This window comes from Eptesicus fuscus, chromosome 5 (genome assembly GCF_027574615.1).
Source record: "Eptesicus fuscus isolate TK198812 chromosome 5, DD_ASM_mEF_20220401, whole genome shotgun sequence".
Taxonomy (NCBI): domain Eukaryota; kingdom Metazoa; phylum Chordata; class Mammalia; order Chiroptera; family Vespertilionidae; genus Eptesicus; species Eptesicus fuscus.
The window spans coordinates 63,069,671-63,089,807 of NC_072477.1; the positions used below are offsets into that span (position 1 = coordinate 63,069,671).

At 38.0% G+C, this 20,137-nt stretch overlaps 1 protein-coding gene across 5 annotated transcripts in view; it reads right to left on the minus strand.

Moving 5' to 3' along the window:
* GOLM2 (golgi membrane protein 2) overlaps positions 1-20,137 on the minus strand; it is a 100,112-nt gene that overhangs the window by 30,437 nt on the left and 49,538 nt on the right. The gene's annotated exons all lie outside the window — the stretch shown is intronic.

The following is a 20,137-nucleotide window of genomic DNA, read 5'->3' on the forward strand; positions in this document are numbered from 1 at the left end:
GTATTTTAATGGGGATTGCATTGAATCTATAGATTGCTTTGGGTAACATGGACATTTTAATGATGTTGATTCTACCAATCCATGAACATGGTATATTCTTCCATTTGTTTATGTCTTCCTCTATCTCTTTTTTCAGTGTCCTATAATTTTCTGAGTACAGGCCCTTTACCTCCTTGGTTAAATTTATTCCTAGGTATCTTAATTTTTTTGTTGCAATGGTAAATGGGATTGTTTTTTCAGTTTCTCTTTCTGTGAGTTCATTATTGGTGTATAAAAAAGCCATAGATTTCTGGGTGTTAATTTTGTATCCTGCTACATTACCAAGTTCATCTATTTGGTCTAGTAGTTTTTTGATGAAGTCTTTAGGGTTTTCTATGTACAATATCATGTCATTGGTGAATAATGACAATTTAACTCTTTTTTTTCCCCCCAATTTGGATGCCTTTTATTTCTTCTTGTCTGATCGTTGTGGCTAGCACTGACAGTACTATGTCAAACAGGAGTGGTGAAAGTGGGCATCCCTATCTTGTTCCTGTTCTTAGGGGAAATGGTTTTAGGTTTTACCCATTGAGTATGATGGTAGCTGTAGGTTTGTCATATAAGGTTTTTATTATGTTGAGGTATGATCCTTCTATTCCCACCTTGTTGAGAGTTTTTATCAAGAAAGGGTGTTGGATTTTGTCAAATGCCTTTTCTGCATCAATTAATATGATTATGTGATTTTTGTCTCTCAATTTGTTTATGTTATGTATCACGTTTATTGATTTGCAGATATTGTACCACCCTTGCATCCCTGGAATAAATCCCACTTGGTCATGGTGTATGATCTTTCTAATGTAATGCTGGATCTGATCTGCTAGAATTTTGTTGAGGATTTTTAGCCTCTATGTTCATCAGAGATAATTCTCTTCATTTTAGTATCTTTATCTGTTTTTTGGGTTAGGGTAATGCTGGCTTCATAGAAACAGCTTGGAAGTGTTCCTTCCTTTTGAATTTTTTGGAATAGTCTGAGAAGGATAGGTTTTAGTTCTTCTTTGACTGTTTGATAAAAATCTACTGTGAAGCCATTGGGCCCTAGGCTTTTGTTTACTGGAAGCTTTTTGATGACAGCTTTAATTTCCTCCTTAGTTATTAGCCTGTTGAGATTTTTTTATTCTTCTTCAGTTTTGGAAGGTCGTATTTTTCAAGGAATATGTCTATTTCCTCTAGGTTGTTTAGTTTGTTGGAGTAGAGCTGTTCATAGTATTTTTTTTTTTTTACAATGTTTTGTATTTCTGTGAGATCTGTTATTTTGCCTCTTTCATTTCTGATTTTGTTTATTTGGGTCTTCTCTCTTTGCTTCTTGGTGAGCCTGGCTAGAGGTTCATCAATCTTGTTTATCCTTTCAAAGAACAAGTTATTGGTTTCATTGATCTTTAGTATTTTTTTGGAGGGGTCTCTATTTCATTAATTTCTGCTCTGATCTTCATTATCTCCTTCCTTCTGCTCATTCTGGGCTTTTCTTGTTACTTCTTTCTAATTCTTTAAGTTGTAGAGTTAGATAATTTATTACCAGCTTTTCTTTTTTTTTTTGTTTTTACTGTGTCCCATAGGTTTTGGATTGTTGTGTTTTCATTGCCATTTGTTTCCAGGATGTTTTTAATTTCTTCTTTGTTCTCTTTGGTAATCCAATCATTGTTTAATAGCATACCATTCAGTATCCAAGTGTTTGATTTTTTTAATTGTTTTTATTGTAGTTGATTTCTAATACTATGCCATTGTGGTCTGAGAAGATGCTTGATATGATTTTAATATTCTTGAATTTGGAGAGACTTTGCCTGTGACCCAATATGTGGTCTATCTTTGAAAATGTCCATGTGCACTTGAGAAGAATGTATATTCTGAGGCTTTGTGGTGAACGTTCTGAAGATGTCAATTAAGTCCATCTGATTGAATGAGTCATTTAGGATTGATATTTCTTTGCTAAATTTTTGTCTAGGGGATTTATCCAGTGATGTCAGTGGGTATTAAAGTCTCCTACTATGATCATATTGCTGTTGATCTCTCCCTTGATATCTTCCAGAAGTTTTTTTTAATGTATTTGTGTGCTCCTGCATTGGGTGTGTATATGTTTACCAGAGTTACATCCTCTTGTTGTATCGATCCCTTTAGTATTATGAAGTGGCCTTCCTCTTGTTATGGCCTTCACCCTGAGGTCTATTTTGTCAGATATAAGTATTGCTATCTCAGTTTTTTGTTGTTTTTTTTTCATTTACACTTGCCTGAAAGATATTTTTCCATCCCTTCACTTTCAGTCTTTGTGAGTCTCTTGTTCTGAGATGGGCCTCTTTTAGACAGCATATATATGGATCATGTTTTCTTATTCATTCAGCCACTTGATGTGTCTTTTGATTGGAGCATTTAAGTCATTTACATTTAAAGTTATTATTGATAGGTATTTGTAACCATTTTTATTTTCTGTGCCTGTGTTCCCCACCCCCCCTTTTGTTTCCTTCTTTTTAGAACAGTACCTTTAGCATTTCTTGCATTGCTGGCTTGGTAGTGATAAACTCCCTTAGCCTTTTTTTTTGTATGTGAAGCTCCTGAGTTCCCCTTCAATTTTGAATGATAGAATTGCTGGATAGAGTATTCTTGGATTCAGTCCCTTGCTTTGCATCACTTTGTATACTTCATTCCATTTCTTTCTGTCCTGATGTGATTTTGTTGAGAAATCATTTGATAATCTAAAGGGAGATCGGTTTTAGGTAACTTTCTCTCTCTCTCTTGCAGCCTTTAAGATTCTTTGTTGTTAACATTTGCCATTGTAATTACAACATATCTTGGTGTGGATCTTTTTGGGTTCATCTTTTTGGGACTCTCTGTGCTTGTGTGATCTTTTCTTCCCCAAATCAGGGAAGTTTTCTGACATTATTTCTTCAAATAGGTTTTCTAACCCTGGCTCTTCTTGTCATTCTGGTACCCTTATTATATGTATGTTGCTTCGTTTTGTGTTGTCCCAAAGCTCCCTCAGGGTCTCCTACTGTCTTTTGATTTTTTTCTCTAATTGCAGTTCAGATTGGGTGTTTTGCTTCCCTGTCTTCTAATTCGCTAATTTGGTCCTCTGCTTCTCCTACTCTACTTTTGAAACCTTCCATAGTGGTTTATTATTATTATTATTATTATTATTATTATTATTATTATTCTTGTAGCTATATTACTCTTTATTTCTTCCTGATTCTTACATAGGTTGTTGATTTTCTCATCCATCTGGTTTATGAACTGTATGACCCTTATTCTTAATTCTTTTTCTGACATATTGCATACCTATGTTTCATTTAGTTCCCTTTCTGCCAATTCCTTTTTCTTTCTTTTGGGGGTGGTTCTTCTGTCTCCACATTTTTGCTCTCACCAAATGATCTAGGTGTCAAGTCGTGCGGGATCTATGGCTGCAGCAGTGAGCTTGGTGGCAGGTCATGTGGTTGTGGGTAGCAGCTACTCCTCAGGCGGTTGCAGGGCAGCCAGTCCTCATGCAGTTGTGGGGTGGTGGCTGCTTGTGGGGCAGCCGCTCCTTACGGTTGCTCCTCCTGTGGTCACGGGCAGTGGCTGCTCCTTGTGTGGTTGTGGGTGGCAGCTGCTCTTCAGGAGGTCATGGGGTGGCTGTTCCTTGCATGGTTGCAGGCAGCAGCTGCTCCTCGGGGGATTGCAGGTGGTGGCTGCTCCTTGGGCAGCTGCTCCTCGGGCATTCACAGGTGGTGGCTGCTCCTCACACAGTCATGGGGTGGCTGCTCACGCTGCTGCTGGAGCAGCCACGGTGCCTGGGGCTCTGTGTAAGGATTGGCTGTTTGTGTGTGCACAATCACGGAGCTGTTCGCATGTGCGGTCATGGTGCCCAGGGCTAAAGGGAGCGCCCTACAGAACTCACATGAGCCCTCCGCTGGGGAGGCTGGAGTTCCAGTGTCTATGGGTCAGCAGCCGAGGCAGCAGGTCTCTGGCCAGAGTGGTTATAGGATCCCGGGTGGTGTCTGAGAGCACCCTGGGTATAGGTGAGGCTGGGTAGCAGTCATAGCATCTCTCCTCTTCAAGATGGCATGGCCTCTGCAGCAGAGCCGGTGCTCTGGGAGAGATTACAGCAACAGCAGAGGCTGCCCAGCAATGAGAGCCCAGTCTGCCAGCCCCCAAATGTCCTGCAAGATCTAGCTGTCCCTCACTCAGACACACACACACACACACACCACACGTCCACACAATCCCCTTTTGCTCCCTCACTCACTCACACTCTCTCCCTCACTGCCATCCTCCTGGCCACATCTTGCAATCATCAACCTGGGTTATTTTTTAAGTTTATTTCAATCACTCAGTTTTGTTTATTATTACATAGATCTCTAAACTTAAGAACCCAAAAAGTTTAAAATTCACTCTAAGCAAGCAACCTACTCAAATTTATAGAGAGCTGAGGTTTTCCATATTTTATTGTGTGCCCCTTACCATGTTCCTACTGCCAGTTACAATGCCCAACACCCACTTAGGCTCATAAGACAGCTAAATAACTACTATCACCTAACATCTTCTTTTTAAATTTTTTTTATTGATTTGTGAGAGGAAGGGAGAGTGAGAGAGAGATAGAAACATCAATAATGAGAAAGAATAATTGATCAGCTGCCTCTGCATTCCCCACACTGGGGATTGAGCTTGCAACCCAGGCGAGGCCCCTATGGGAATCGAACTGTGACCTCCTGGCTCATATGCCGATGCTCAAACACTGAGCTAAGCCAGCCAGGCTCACCTAACATCTTAAAAGAACAATACTATGTCAGATTTAACAATACAATTTTGATTTGCCCAGCAGACTGTGAGGACACTAAGCATCTGGGAGATATACTTGGAAAGAGAAGTCAGTCACAATCTACAAATTTGTTGAAAACTGTTGGACTATAGTTGGCTTCAGCACTATATAAACCAGAAAACAAGAGAGGGCACCTCGTCTACTAAACAATAAGTGATCATATATGTCCTTAGTTTATATGATAATGTCTCCTGCTCAAGAACAAGGTGACTATTTAGAGGCAAAATTATGATTTAGATAGGTAGAGAAAGGCTGGATTTAAAAAGTCTTTATATTAATGGGGGGCAAAGGAGACATGTGTAATGTTTTCAACAATAAAGTATTTTTAAAAAAGTTTTTATGAAGCATCCAGAGGAATTTAGATCTGATATAGTAGAAACAGAGTAGTAATATGGAACTCTTATAAGTTTGAAATGAGTAATACATGTTCCTATAGAAAGTTTAGAAAAATAGAAAAGCACAAAGAAATTTAAACTTAATTGTCATTTTATCACTTAAAGATAACCATTGTTACTATTTTGAGACTATCTCTTTGGTATTTTTTTTCTTTTCTGTATATTATACTATATACCTTAAACAAAATTAAGATTCCAGTGTAGATGCTATGTTATCAGATTTCTTTTGTTTTCCTCTGTATTATTTTTAAAAATTTAAATTAAATTTATTGGGATAGCACTGGCTAATAAAATTATATAAACTTCAGGTGTATAACTTTATAATACAAAATCTATCTACTCTATTGTGTGCTCACCACCAAAGGCTAGTCTCCTTTTGTCACATGTATTTGACCCCTTTTACTCTCTTCAACCTCCCCCCACCCCTTTTCCTTCTAGTAACCACGATTCTGTTGTCTATATAAGTTTTTTAAAATTTTTTATTTTATTGTTTAAAGTATTACAAATAGTAGTACATGCATCTCCCGTTTCCCCCCACTGACCTTCCCCCTGCCTCCCCTACCTTACGGCACATGCCCTTACCGCACCCCCAGTGTCTTGCGTCCATTGGTTATGTTTATATGCATGCATATAAATCCTTCAGTTGATCTCTTACCTCACCCCCTACCGCAACCCGCCCAGCGTTCCCGTTGTAGTTTGACAGTCTGTTTGGTGCTTCTTTGCCTCTGTATCTATTTTTGTTCATCAGTTTATAATGTTCTTTATTATCCATAAATGAGTGAGATCATGAGGTATTTTTCTTTCACTGACTGGCTTGTTTCACTTAGCATAATGCTCTCCAGCTCCATCCATGCTGTTGCAAATGGTAAGAATTCCTTCCTTTTTACAGCAGCATAGTATTCCATTGTGTAGATGTACCATAGTTTTCTAATCCATTCACCTGCTGATGGGCATTTAGGCTGTTTCCAAATATTAGCTATGGTGAATTGTGCTGCTATGAACATAGGGGTGCATATATCTTTTCTCATTGGTGTTTCTGTTTTCTTGGGATATATTCCTAGAAGTGGTATTACTCGGTCAAATGGCAGTTCCATTTTTAATTTGAGGAGACTCCATACTGTTTTCCACAGTGGCTGTATGTCTCTTGGCTTTCTGAATGTCCTCTTTCAAAGAGTGTCTATTAAGGTCCTTTGCCCATTTTTTATTTGGTTATCTTCCTTTTGTTAAGTTGTGTGAGTTCCCTGTACATGTTGGAGATTAAACCCTTATCTCCTTTATTGGGTGCATATATGTTTATCAGACTTATATCTTCTTGTTGAATTGCTCCCTTTAGTATTATGAAGTGGCCTTCCTTATCTCTTGTTATGGCCTCACTTTGAGGTCTAATTTGTCAGATATAAGTATTGCTACCCCAGCTTTTTTTTTTTTTTTTTTCATTTCCATTAGCCTGAAAAACCTTTTTCCATCCCTTCACCATCAGTCTGTGTGAGTCTTTTTTTCTGAGGTGTGTTTCCTGTAGACAGAAGATATATGAGTCATGTTTTCTTATCCACTCAAGCTACCCTATGTCTTTTGATTGGGGTATTTAATTCATTTACATTTAAAGTTATTATTGATAGGTACTTGTCTGTCCCATTTTTATTCTTTATGCCTGTGTTCCTTCTTCCCTTCATATTTCTTCTTTTTACAGCAGACCCTTTAGCATTTCTTCCATTGTTGGTTTGGTGGCAATAGACTCCCTTAGTCCTTTTTTATCTGTGAAGTTCCTGATTTCACCCTCCATTTTGATTGATAGCATTGCTGGGTACAGTATTCCTGGATTCAGACCCTTCTTTAGCATGACTTTGTATACTTCATTCCATTCCCTTCTGGCCTAATGTATTTCTGTTGAGAAATCAGTCGCTAGTTTGATGGGGGATCCTTGGTAGGTAACTTTCTGTCTCTCTCTGGCCGCTTTTAAGATTCTTACTTTGTCGTTGGTGTTTGCCAATTTAATTATAATATGCCTTGGTGTCGGTCTTTTGGGGATCATTTTGTTTGGGACTCTGTGAGCTTCTTGGACTTGTGTAAGTTTTTTTCTTCCCTATATCAGGGAAGTTTTCTGTCATTATTTCTTCCAACAGGTTTTCTATTCCTTTCTCAGTTTCTTCTCCTTCTGGCACTCCTATTGTGCAAATGTTATTTTGTTTCGTGTTGTCCCCAAATTCCCTTAGGCTCTCCTCCTGTTTTTAAAGTTTTTTTTTTTTTTTTCTAGAAGCTGCTCTTCTTGGGTATTTTTTCCTACCTTGTCTTCTAGCTCACTGATGCGGTCCTCTGCTTCTTCTAGTCTAATGTTGATGCTTTCTATAGAGTTCTTTATTGCAGCGATGCCATTTTTCATTTCTTCTTGGTTCTTCTTCATTTCCTCTTGGTTCTTACAGATGTTGTTGAATTTGTCTTCCAACCTTTTCAGCGACCTTATGACCACTTCACTGAATTCTTTCTCTGACATATTGCTTGCCTCCATTTCATTTACTTTCTTTTCCGGTGATGCCACCTTTTCTTTCCTATGTGGGCTCTTTGTCTCCCCATGATCGCTCCTGTCTGGGTGTCTGGTTATGTAGTTCTCTCTCTCTCCTGCATTGACTTAAAGGCACAAAATACAACACAACAAGGCACAACGCACAAGGCACTGAACACAAATGTATTGATGATACTAATAACCCCCAATAACGTGACCACCAGAGAAAAGAGAATTAGGGGATAAAAAAAAAAAGAGTTAAAAAATGATATTGAGGAAAGGAAAAAGAGTAAGATAGAAAAGAAAGATAATAAAAAATAAGGGGAAAAAAACTATTTATATGGGGAGAAAACTCCAACAGAACAACAACTAATTCAAAAAAAGGCAAACAACAAACATTCAGAGATTAATGAAAACTACAAACAATAACTAATAACATGTGAGGAGAGGAAAAACAACATGTGAGGAGAGGAAAGATGTGAGGAGAGGAAAAACAGAAGCAAAAAAATAACATGTGAGGAGAGGAAAAACAGAAGCAAAAAAAGAGAAACAAACACAAACAAAAAACAAACTAAACAACAATCAAACAAACAACAACAATAGGACAGAGAGAAAGAAGGGCAAAACAAAATAAAGCAAAAAACATAAAACAACAAAAAATAAAAAAAAGGGAAGAGAAAAAAGTGGATAGTGAAGAAAGAGCAGAGAGAAGTGTGTATAAACTTTGAGCAGAGGAGCAAAAATTAGATATATAAGTAGGATAAATTTTTAACAGGGGGTAAAAAGAAAGAATAGGGAAAATCTAAAGCAGTAATAGGGTAAGAGAAACAGGACAACAAAAGGGGAAAAGTGAGGAAGAGAGAGTTGGTATACAGGTAAAGTTGAGATAGAGTAAAATGATGCTAAAGAAAAAATAAAAATAGAATGTACAACACTAATCACAAAATAAAACAAAATAAAGTGAAATAAAATAAAAATAAAATGAAACCTTAAAAAAGGTAAAATAATAATAATAATTAATTAAAATATAAATATAATAATTAAAATGGTTAAATCAAGTGAGAAAAAAATTTAGTTTCTTAGGTAAACGATAAAAAATAAGAATGTGCAGTAGTGAAGGTCATTCACTTCCTCTACTGTTCTGTTTGGCACACCATTTTTCTGTCAGGTAGTCAGGACAGTATTGAAGTTCCCTGCATTCCACTGCTCCTCTGTGTCGTAAGCCACAATCCTGTTTTCAAGCAGAAGGTATTTCTTTGTTTCTCAGCCTTTGTTTCTCACAAGAGTCAATGTGATTCAACCCCTGGGTGGCAGTGTTTCTGTATTGACATCTAGGGCTATAAATGACATCCTCTCTACCCAGTATTTAGTTTTTGTTTCCCTTGCCGCACTTAATACTGGGCTGGGGGGATGCCCCAGAGTTGGTTTTCTGATCGTTTCTCCCAGCTCTGATCCCCAGGTTCCACAAAAACAACTTTCCCCTTCAGTCTCTAAGAGTGTTTTTAATTGGGAGATCCTATGTACTGGGTTTAGTAATCAAAAGCAAAGATTTAAAGAGCAAAAAAGCTGGAATAAGCACATGGACTCATGACATTTTCCCCCAGCACTGCACGCATCTCTGTGCACGTATTGTTCCCTTGGCACTGCACAGCTGGTATACAGATAGAACTTCCGGCTGCCTTTCTGTGCCCAGCCCAGCCATGGGTTGATTTCTAGAGTTCCCTTCTGCCAGCAGCCCTGTGGACCCCCTTCCACATTTGCAGGCTATGCTGACCCCAACGGCTGTGGATTTTGTGGGGCGCAGAATTCCTTTGAAACTCTAGATCCCACTGCGCATTTCTCCCTCCAGCCTGGATCGCAGACCTCACCTTTCTCTAGGCGATATTAACCTTTCCGTGAGAAGGTGCAGGGCTTGTCTATGTCCACGTATTCCTGCTGCTTTGAGACCCGGTGTTTGTGGGTTCGCAGCTGGTCCCTGGGTGTTGTGGTTGGAGGGTCCTGGGAGGTATCTGAGTTCTTCCCGGTTGAAAGTAAGGCTAGGCTTCTGATCATAGCCACTCTCCCCTTCAAGATGGCGTGGTCTCTTGGGTAGAGCCGGCTGCTCCGGGAGAGATTTCAGCAGCAGTAGGGGCTGCCTGGTCAGGCAGTCCCCAATAGTTCATTGGAATATAGCTGTGCCTCACTCACAAATAGACACTCCCCGCACAGCCACACTCTCTCCTCTCGTTCTCTCACACATTATCTTGCAACCTGCCTTTCCGTCAGCAGCCATCTTCCTGTCTATATTAATTTTTTTATGTTTATTTTGTTTACTCATTTGTTGCTTTATATTTTATATCCCACATAAGTGAAATCATATGGTTCTTATATTTTTCCATCTGACTTATTTTACTTAACATAATACTCTCAAGATCCATCCATGTAGCCCTGGCCAGTGTTGCTAAATGATTAGAGCATTGGCCTGGGAACCAAAGAGTCCTGGGTTCAATTCTGGTCAAGGGCACATATCTGGGTTGCAGGTTTAATGCCCCAGTTTGGGGGCATGTGCAGGAGTTAACCAATTGATGTGGCTCTCTCACATCAATGTTTCTCTCTCTCCTCTCTCCTCTTCCCTTATATTCTCTCTAAAATCCATGGAAAAAAATATCCTCCAGTGAGGATTAACAAAGAAACCAAAAAAAGATCCACCCATGTTGTCACAAATGGCAATAGTTTATCTTTTTTATTGCTGAGTAGCATTCCATTATATAAACGTACCTTGGCATATCAGGACAATGCTTTAACCAACTAAGCTACTAGCTTAGGGCTATCCAGTCATTTTTTAAAAGGACACTTAGGTTACTTCTGTGTCTTAGCTATTGTGAATAATGCTGCAATGAACATAGAGCTACATATATTTTCACAAATAAGTGTTTTCAAAATATGGGGTAGACACCCAGAAGAGAGATTGCTGGGCCATATATTAGCTCTATTCTTAATTTTTTGAGGAATCCTCATACGGTTTTCCACAGTGGCTGCACCTATTTACATTCCCACCAGCAGTGTGCATGGTTTCTCCACATCCTCTCCAACACTTGTTATTTCTTGTCTTATTGATAATAGCCATTCTAACAGGTGTGAGGTGGTATTTCTTTGTGGTTTTGATTTGCATTTCCCTTATAATTAGTGATATCAGGCATCTTTTTATATATCTGTTTGCCATCTGTCTGTCTTCCTAGAAAAACTGTCTTTTCAAGTCGTCTGTCCAATATTTTATCAGATTGTTTTTATTATTGTTGAGTTGTATGAATTCTTTATATTTTTTGGATATTAGTCTTCTCCCATTTGGTTGGTTGCTTTTTTGGTTTATTGATGGGTTCTTTTGCTGTACAGAAGCTTTTCAGATTGATGTAGTCTCATTCATTTATTTTTGCTTTTACTTCCCTTGCCTTTGGACTCAAGTTCACAAAAACCCTCTGAGATCAAAGTCCATATGTTTAATGCCATGCTTTCTTCTATGTATTTTATATATTCAGGTCATATATTCAAGTCTTTAATTCATTTTGATTTAATTTTTGCATATGATGTTAGATAGCAGCCTAGTTTTATTCTTTTGTATGAGGCTTTCCAGTTTTCCTGACATATTTTATTGAAGAGAATTTCCTTTCTTCATTGTGTGTTTTTGCCTCCTTTGTTGAAAATTATTTCCATATATACTAGAGGCCTAGTGCACAAATTCGTGCATGGGTTGGGCCCCTCTGGGTGGCCTGCGGGGATCAGGCTGAAACCCACAGTTCAACATTGCCTGCAGCTCCTACCTGTCGCTCCCACTTATCCTGGTCCTACTGTGCCTGCCACAGGCTCGCGCCCCATCAGTCCCAATTGGGATAGGCTCACGTTGCCACAGCAGCACTCGCCAGCTGTGAGCCCTGTGTCTGACACCCTCCTGAGGGGAGTGGCCTGTGGGATCAGGCTGAAACTGGCTCTCCGACATCCCCTGAGGGGTCCCAGATTGTGAGAGGGCACAGGCCAGGCCGAGGGATCCCACCGGTGCACTATCGGGCTGCAGAGAGACCATGGGAGGGCTTCAGGGCATGTCTGGCCCCATCTTGCCCAATCCCAATTGGGGCTGGCCGGCCGGCCGGGGAGGGACGTGGGAGGTTGGCCAGCTGGGGAGGGATCGCAGGAGGGCTCCAGGACGTGTCCGGCCCATCTCGCTCAGTCCCAATTGACCGGACCCCAGCAGCAAGCTAACCTACTTGTCAGAGCATCTACCCCCTAGTGGTCAGTGCACATCACAGTGACTGGTGGACTGGTCAACTGTCTGACCCCTGGTGTCAGTGCATGTCATACCCAGCAGTTGAGTGGCCTTAGCATATCATTAGCATATTATGCTTTGATTGGTTGAACAGTCGACCAATCACTGGACGACCAAACACTTAGCATATTAGGCTTTTATTATATAGGAGACATGGCTTTATTTTGGGCTTTCAATTCTGTTCCATCAGTCTGTGTGTCTGTTTTTCTGCCATATTGTTTTTATTATTGTACCTTTGTAGTTTCAAATCAGAGAGTGTGATATCTCCAGCTTTGTTCTTATTTTCAGAGGATTACTTTTAGCTATTTGGAGTATGTTGTGGTTCCATACAAATTTGAAGGTTTTTTTGTTTTATTTCTGTGAAAACTGCCATAGGGATTTTGATGGGAATTTGCATTAAATCTGTATATTGCTTTAAGTAACATGGACATTTTTATAGTTAATCTTCCTTTGTGTCTTCTTCTATTTCTTTCAACAATGTCTTATAGTTGTCAAGATACAGGTCCTTCACTTTCTTTGTTTACTCCTAGGTATTTTACCCTTTTCTGTTACAATTGTAAATGGGATTATTTCCTTAATATCTCTTTTTCATATTTTGTTATTAGTATATAGGGACATAAATCATTTGACTATATTGATTTTGTATCCTGCATCTTTACTGTATTTGTGTATTGTTTCTGATAGTCTTTTGGTGGAGTATTTAGGATTTTCTGAGTATAGAATCATGTCATCTACAAAGAGTGAGTTTTACTTATTCATTCCCAATTTGAATGCCTTTTTATTTCTTTTTCTTGCCTGATTACTCTGGCTAGGATTTACAGTACTATGTTGAATAACATTAGAAAGAGTGTACATCTTTTTCTTGTTCATGATCTTAGATAAAAAGCTTTCAGTTTTTTTTACCATTGAGTATTATGCTAGTTGAGGGTTTGTCATATATGGTCTTTGTTATGTTGAGGTACTTTCCTTTTATACTCATTTTATTGAGTGTACTTAGTATGAACCAGTGTTAATGCTCTATATCTGTATTAGCCTTCAGTTGCAGCTTCTACTCTGAGAGTCAAAAAATAACCATCCTTGCCTTATACTCTCGTTTTCTTATTCCAATGACAGGGCTACAGTATTAAAAATTTCACACTTCCAGTTTCCTGCCTTACAGGGCTTCACAATCCAGTGCCTATGACTATAGGAAAAGGAATACGGTACTAATAAGCAATAATCCTCAATTCTGGCAGCACTTCAGTATCCAGACATACACTGAATATGGGGTGCATACAGATACCATGGTATCTGTATTTATTAAAAGCTCCAAAGGTGGTTCTGTTGCATAGCCAAGAGAATAAAAAAATAAAAAGCATGGCTTTTTAATTTTAGATGGATCAGTGCTCAAATCATGGCTCTGTAATTTATTAACTGTATGACTTTTGGTTAGTGCCTAATTTCTTAAAGCCTCAGTCCTCATCTAAAAAACAAGTAAAACTTTGATATAACAGACTAATTCGGAAGAGGAGGTGTCAGTTAAAGGCAAAAATCCATTATGTAACAAAGTAGGTTTTCCAAATATGTACTAATATGTTAAAAAAATTGACAAGTTAGTTTACCTATTTTTACTTATGTAGACAAGTTTGCGTAATTAAAATTACGCAAAAAAGTATGTTATGAAAAGCTTAATTTCACAGAAAAGTTTTCTATGTTTTACAGCAATTTTAAATTTATTCTGAATAAGTCTAGTAAATGTATGCATTCACCAGTCACCTCAAGTAAACAAATGCACATGGCTGGGGAGTGGGGCTTAGCACACATTGGAACATCACCCAGCATGCCTTAAAACTGCTGTAGAGAGAACCCAGAATTGACACAAGCCAGTATGCTCAATTAATATTTAACAAAGGAGGCAAGAGCATACAATGGAGTCAAGACAGTCTCTTCAATAAATGGTGCTGGGAAAATTAGACAGATACATGCAAAAACTTGAAACTAGATCACTAACTTACACCATACACAAATATAAACTCAAAATGGGTAAAGGACTTAAACATAAGATGGGAAACCATAAAAATCTTAGAGGAATTCACATGCAGCAAAATCTCAGACATATGCTGAAGCAATTATCTTCACTGATACATTGGTTGCGGGCATATCCCCAGTGGGGGGTGTGCAGGAGGCAGCTGGTCGATGTTTCTCTCTCATCGATGTTTCTCTCTCTCTCTCCCTCTCCCTTCCTCTCTGTAAAAAATCAACAAAATAAATTTTAAAAAAATGGGCACGGACCTAAATAGATACTTTTCGAAAGAGGATATAAGGAAGGCCAAGAGACATATGGAAACATGCTCAAAGTCACTAATCATCCGAGAGATACAAATGGCTATCATCAACAAATCAACAAATGACAAGTGCTGGTGAGGATGCGGAGAAAAAGGAACCCTCATGCACTGCTGGTGGGAATGCAGACTGGTACAGCCACTGTGGAGAACAGTATGGAGTTTCCTAAAAAAACTAAAAACGGAACTGCCATTTGACCCAGTAATACCACTTCTAGGACTATATCCCAAGAAATCAGAAACACCAATCAGAAAGGATATATGCACCCCTATGTTCATAGCAGCACAATTCACCATAGCTAATATTTGGAAACAGCCTAAGTGCCCATCAGCAGGTGAGTGGATTAGAAAACTGTGGTACATCTACACAATGGAATACTACGATGCTATAAAAAGGAAGGATCTCCTACCATTTGCAACAGCATGGATGGAGCTGGAGAGCATTATGCTAAGTGAAATAAGTCAGTCAGAGAAAGATAAATATTACATGATCTCACTCATTTGTGGATTATAATGAACAACATAAACTGATGAACAAAAACAGACCCAGAGACAGAGAAGCATCGATCAGATGCTCAAACCTCAGAAGGAAGGTAGGGGAAGGTGGGGGTGAGGGGGAGAGATCAACCAAAGGACTTGTCTGCCTGCATATAAGTATAACCAATGGACACAGACACCAGAGGGTGAGGGCATGAGGGGGGAGAGTGACAAAAGGGGGAATAAGGACACATATGTAATACCTTAATCAATTAAAAAAAAAACTGTTGTAGAAAGGCCCTGGCCAGTGTTTCTCAGTGGTTAGAGCACTGGCTCACATACGGAAGGGTCATGGGTTCAATTCCAGTCAAAGGCAGTACCTATGTTGCAGGTTCAATCCCTGGCCTGGTCAGAGCATGTGTGTGAAGCAACCAATCAATGTGACTCTCTCACATAAATGTTTCTCTCTCACCTCCTCCCCTGCCTTCGTCCCTTCCACTCTAAACATAAATGAAAAGAATATCCTTGGGTAAGGATTAAAAAAATTGCTGCAGAAAGTCACTCCAATTACCTCAAGCCATGTGGTGTTATCATATTCTAATCATTTACTGAGCATTGTTTACAGAGATGACGCTTGGATTTAAATATGTAGATTATAGTTGTAGATATGTGATATTTATTTATGTCAGCAAAATTACTACAATGTTTTTTCCAGCATATGGTCTATTCACTAAAATTTGTTAAAAAATAACAGTGAATTAATAACAAAAAAATAACTTGTTAATTTAATTAGAAGCAAATCTTGGTTAAAAGCATTTTAAAATTAATAGAGTGTTAATTTTCACATATGACAATACGGACTGGAAATTTTGTCTGCAAAATTGAGGGTTTACTGTATTACAAGAAACATTAAACAGACTTCTTTAAGAAGAAAACAAAAGATTAAAAAATATGAATAGAATAGCAATAAAACGTATCTATCAACATTTACTTTAAATGCAAATGATTTAAATGCTTCAATGAAGAGACATGGTGGCTGAATGGAAAACAAAACAAGACCCTTACATATGTTTTCTACAAGAGACTCACTTCAGATCAAAAAACACACAGAGACTTAAAGTAAAGGGATGAAAAAGATATTTCATGAAAAAGAAAATGGAAAAAAAATAGCTAGGGTAGCAATACTTATACTAGACAAAGTAAACTTTAAAATAAATGCTATAACAAGAGACAAGGAAGGACTCAGCAATTCCACTTTTAAAAAAAATATATTTTATTGATTTTTTACAGAGAGGAAGAGAGAGGGATAGAGAGTTAGAAACATCGATGAGAGAGAAACATCGACCAGCTGCCTCTTGCACACCCCCTACTGGGGATGTGCCCGCAACCAAGGTACATGCCCTTGACCGGAATCGAACCTGGGACCCTTCAGTCCACAGGCCAACGCTCTATCCACTGAGCCAAACCGGTTTCGGCCAGCAATTCCACTTTTTAAAATATATATATTTTTATTGATTTCAGACAGGAAGGAAGAGGGAGAGAGAGATAGAAACATCAATGATGAGAGAGAATCATTGATCGGCTGCCTCCCGCACAACCCAACCTGGGAATCGAGCCTGCAACCTGGGCATGTGCCCTTGGCTGGAATCAAACCCAGGACCCTTCAGTATGCAGGCCAACACTCTATCCACTGAGCAAAACCAGCTAGGGCAGCAATTCTACTTTTGAGTATTTATCCAAAGAAATCCAAAACAAATTTAAAAGACATATACACCCATATGTTCTTTGTAGCATTATTTACAATAGCCGAGCTATGAAAGCAACCTAAGTATCCAGCAATCGATGAATAGATAAAGAAGAAGTGGAGTATTTACACGATGGAATATTATTTAGTCATAAAGAAAAAAAAGAGAAAGAAATCTTGCCATCTGCAACAACATGGATGGACCTAGAGGGTGTTTTGCTGAGTTAAAAAGTCAGACAGACAAAGACAAATGCCAGATGATTTCACTTATATGTGAAATTTAAAAGCAAAATAAACAAATAACAGAACAGAAACAGACTCATAGATACAGAGAACATTTTGATGGTGGCCAGATTAGAGGGAATTTGGGCGGACAGATGTAAAAGGTGAAGGAATTAAGAAGTACAAATTGGGGGGTGAGGGCTTGTGTGGGGAGGTGGGGGTGGCTGGGGAGAGGTCAATGGGGGAAAAAGGAGACACATGTAATAATTTGAATAAATAATTAAATTAATTAACTAACTAATTAAAATTAAAACAGAAGTACAAATTGGTAGAGAATAGTCACCAGGATATATAGTACATCATAGGAAATATAGTCAATAATATTGTAATAACTATGTATGGTGTCAGATGGGTACTAGATTTATCAGAGTGATCACTTCATAAGCTAAATAAATGTCTAACCACTAAGTTGTACACCTGAAACTAATATAATATTGTATGTCAACTGTAATTAAAAAATAAAAAATTATTTGAAAAAAATTACAAGTCACCCTAGCCAGTGTTGCTCAGTGGACAGAGAGTCGGCCTATGAACTGAAGGGTCCCGGGTTCAATTCCAGTCAAGGGCACATGCCTGGTTTGCAGGTTCGATCCCCAGTAGGGGGCATGCAGGAGGCAGCCTATCAATGATTCTCTCTCATCATTGATGTTTCTATCTCTTGCTCTCCCTTCTCTCTGAAATTAATAAAAATATATGTTTTTTAAAATTACCATTCCGACCCAAAGAAAAAAAGCACAAGTTGAAGAGACAGAACAAGCATCAGAAAATATGGTGAAAATGTTAAAATTATCAGACTGGGGATTTAAAATGAACTATGATTATATGCTAGGGACTCTAATAGGTAAATAGATAGTAGATTAGAACAGATGGACAATATAAGTAGAGAGATAGAAACCCTATGGGAAAAAAATGCTAGAGGTCAAAAACTGTAACAAAAACAAAGAATGCTTTGATGGGCTTCTTAGTAGACTGGTCATGGCTGAGGGAAGACGCTCTGAGATAGAGGATATATCAATAGAATCCTCAGAAACAACAACAACAAGCATAGAACAAAGACTGAGGGGGAAAAACAGAACAGAGTATCAAGGAGACTACAAAAGGTATAACATATGTGTAATATGTACATAACAGAAAGATAAACAAGAGAAAAAGAACAAAAGAAATAGTTGAAATAATAATGACTGAGAATTTCCCCAAATTAATGTCAGACACCAAGCCACAGATCCAAGAAGCTGATAGAACAAGCAGGATAAATGCTAAAAAACAACTACATCACAGCATATAATTTTCAAATTACAGAAAATCAAATATAAAGAAAATTAAGGAGCACGTTTCAGGTCTTCTTTGAGCCTGTGCCTCCTGGATTCAAATCCCTTAACACCCATATAAACATTTTATTTGTTTGAAAGAAAGAGAGAGAGAGAAAAACTAATCCTGAGAAAGGTCTCTAATATGCCATGACAGCATAGTCAGATGGTTTTGGCATTAATGCTAGATTTACACAAAATATATATTTTTAGTGTTTTTCCCAGCTAAACTATAATGCTACAAACATTATATGAGTCAATATGGCAAATTCATATTGTGAAAATCAGGCTTGAATTTGTTGGCATCTAATTAAAAGTAGTATTAATTACCCCTTTTAATTCTAATAAACTGGTTGTGTGCTTTTTTTAAAAAAGTAAGCAAAAGAAGCAAGATAAAATTTTTGCTCTGCTGAAGCTGTTCATGTACGGAAGATATTTGAAAATCACTTTCTGATAGGGACAGTATACCTAAAAATGGTCAAGATAAAATCTTTATGACCTCTTGCATTCCCATTTCATTTTACCGTAACTCTGGAATTTCCTGGTGGCCAGGTAATAAATTATGATAGTGGACCAATGAGAAAATAAATGGAGACATTACACATTGAAGGTAGTAATGAAAAAAATTTTAACTTGAAAACTATGTAGAAATGGACAACAGAAGTTAAAATTTTATATTTACATGTAAATATATTTTTGTCGATATCTGACATAAAAAATAAATGCATGGAAGCAGGTAAACAATCTTTGACTATATATCTGAATAGAGTGCTTCTATATACTAGAAACCTGCAGTTTGTCCTTAGCAAAACTTTGGGTGCAACCTAAAAAATAAATAAGGGCAATGTAAAAGAGATTAATCAATCTAAAACTCAGTAAGTCTAGGAATAGAGTAAGTGCTACAGAAATTGAGAAGAATACATGGTCTTTGCTCTCAATATTTCCTTAATTAATATCTAGCTAGTGGTTCTAAAACTATAGCATAGATAAAAAACCACTTGGAGAGCTTGTTAAAACACACATTGCTGAGCTCTATTTCAAGAATTTGCATTTCTAAGAAGTTCCTAGGTAATGCTGATACTACTGATCCAAGGACCACATTTTAAGAATCACTAGATAACTTCATTGCCTTACAAACAAATCATGCTCATTCTAACTCCATATTATTAAACTCACGTTATTGCTCTTGTCCTTACCGTTATTTTAGGGGGATATACTATGACTGGGAACCCAAAAGAAAATAGACATGAAAGAATTTGAGAAGATAACAAAACAATACAAATAAAAAAACCAGTATTTCATTTGGACCTCAAACACTCAGCAACTTCAGCCACATACAATAAGTTGTAACCACAGAAGTAATCACCAAGATTGAAAGGAATAAAAACAGCCTAGAATAACCACAGACATGCTATTACTTTCAATTTTCTACCATAAATTGGAGTCGGCAGAAAGGGATACCTATGATAGCCAAGAAACATAGAAATGGCAAGAAAAACAGACATGCAAAAAAAACAAACATGAGTGGGATTAGGAAAGCAGCAGTGACACAGACTTCAAATGGAAATAGATAAGAAACAGACACATTAATGAAGAAAGAGATACACATTGAGCAGAAGTGGTCATAAAAAAGTCACCCTAGCCGTTTTTCTCAGTTAGAAAGGTACTTGCCCTTGACTTGAATCGAATCTGCGACCCTTCAGTCCACAGGCCGAAGGGTCGCAGATTTGATTCAGATCAAAGGCAAGTACCTTGGTTGCAGGCTTGATTCTTGGCCCCAGCCTACATGTGTGCGGGAGGCAACCAATCGATGTGTCGCTCTCACATCAATGTTCCTCTCTCTCTGTCTCTCCCCCTCCCTTCCACTCTCTCTCTAAAAATCAATGGGAAAAATATCTTCTGGTGAGGATTAACAAAAATAAAAGAAAGAAAACAGTGAATAAACTATTTAAAGTTTGAGGTAATTAACTGAAAGGACAAGGCGAGTTCTAA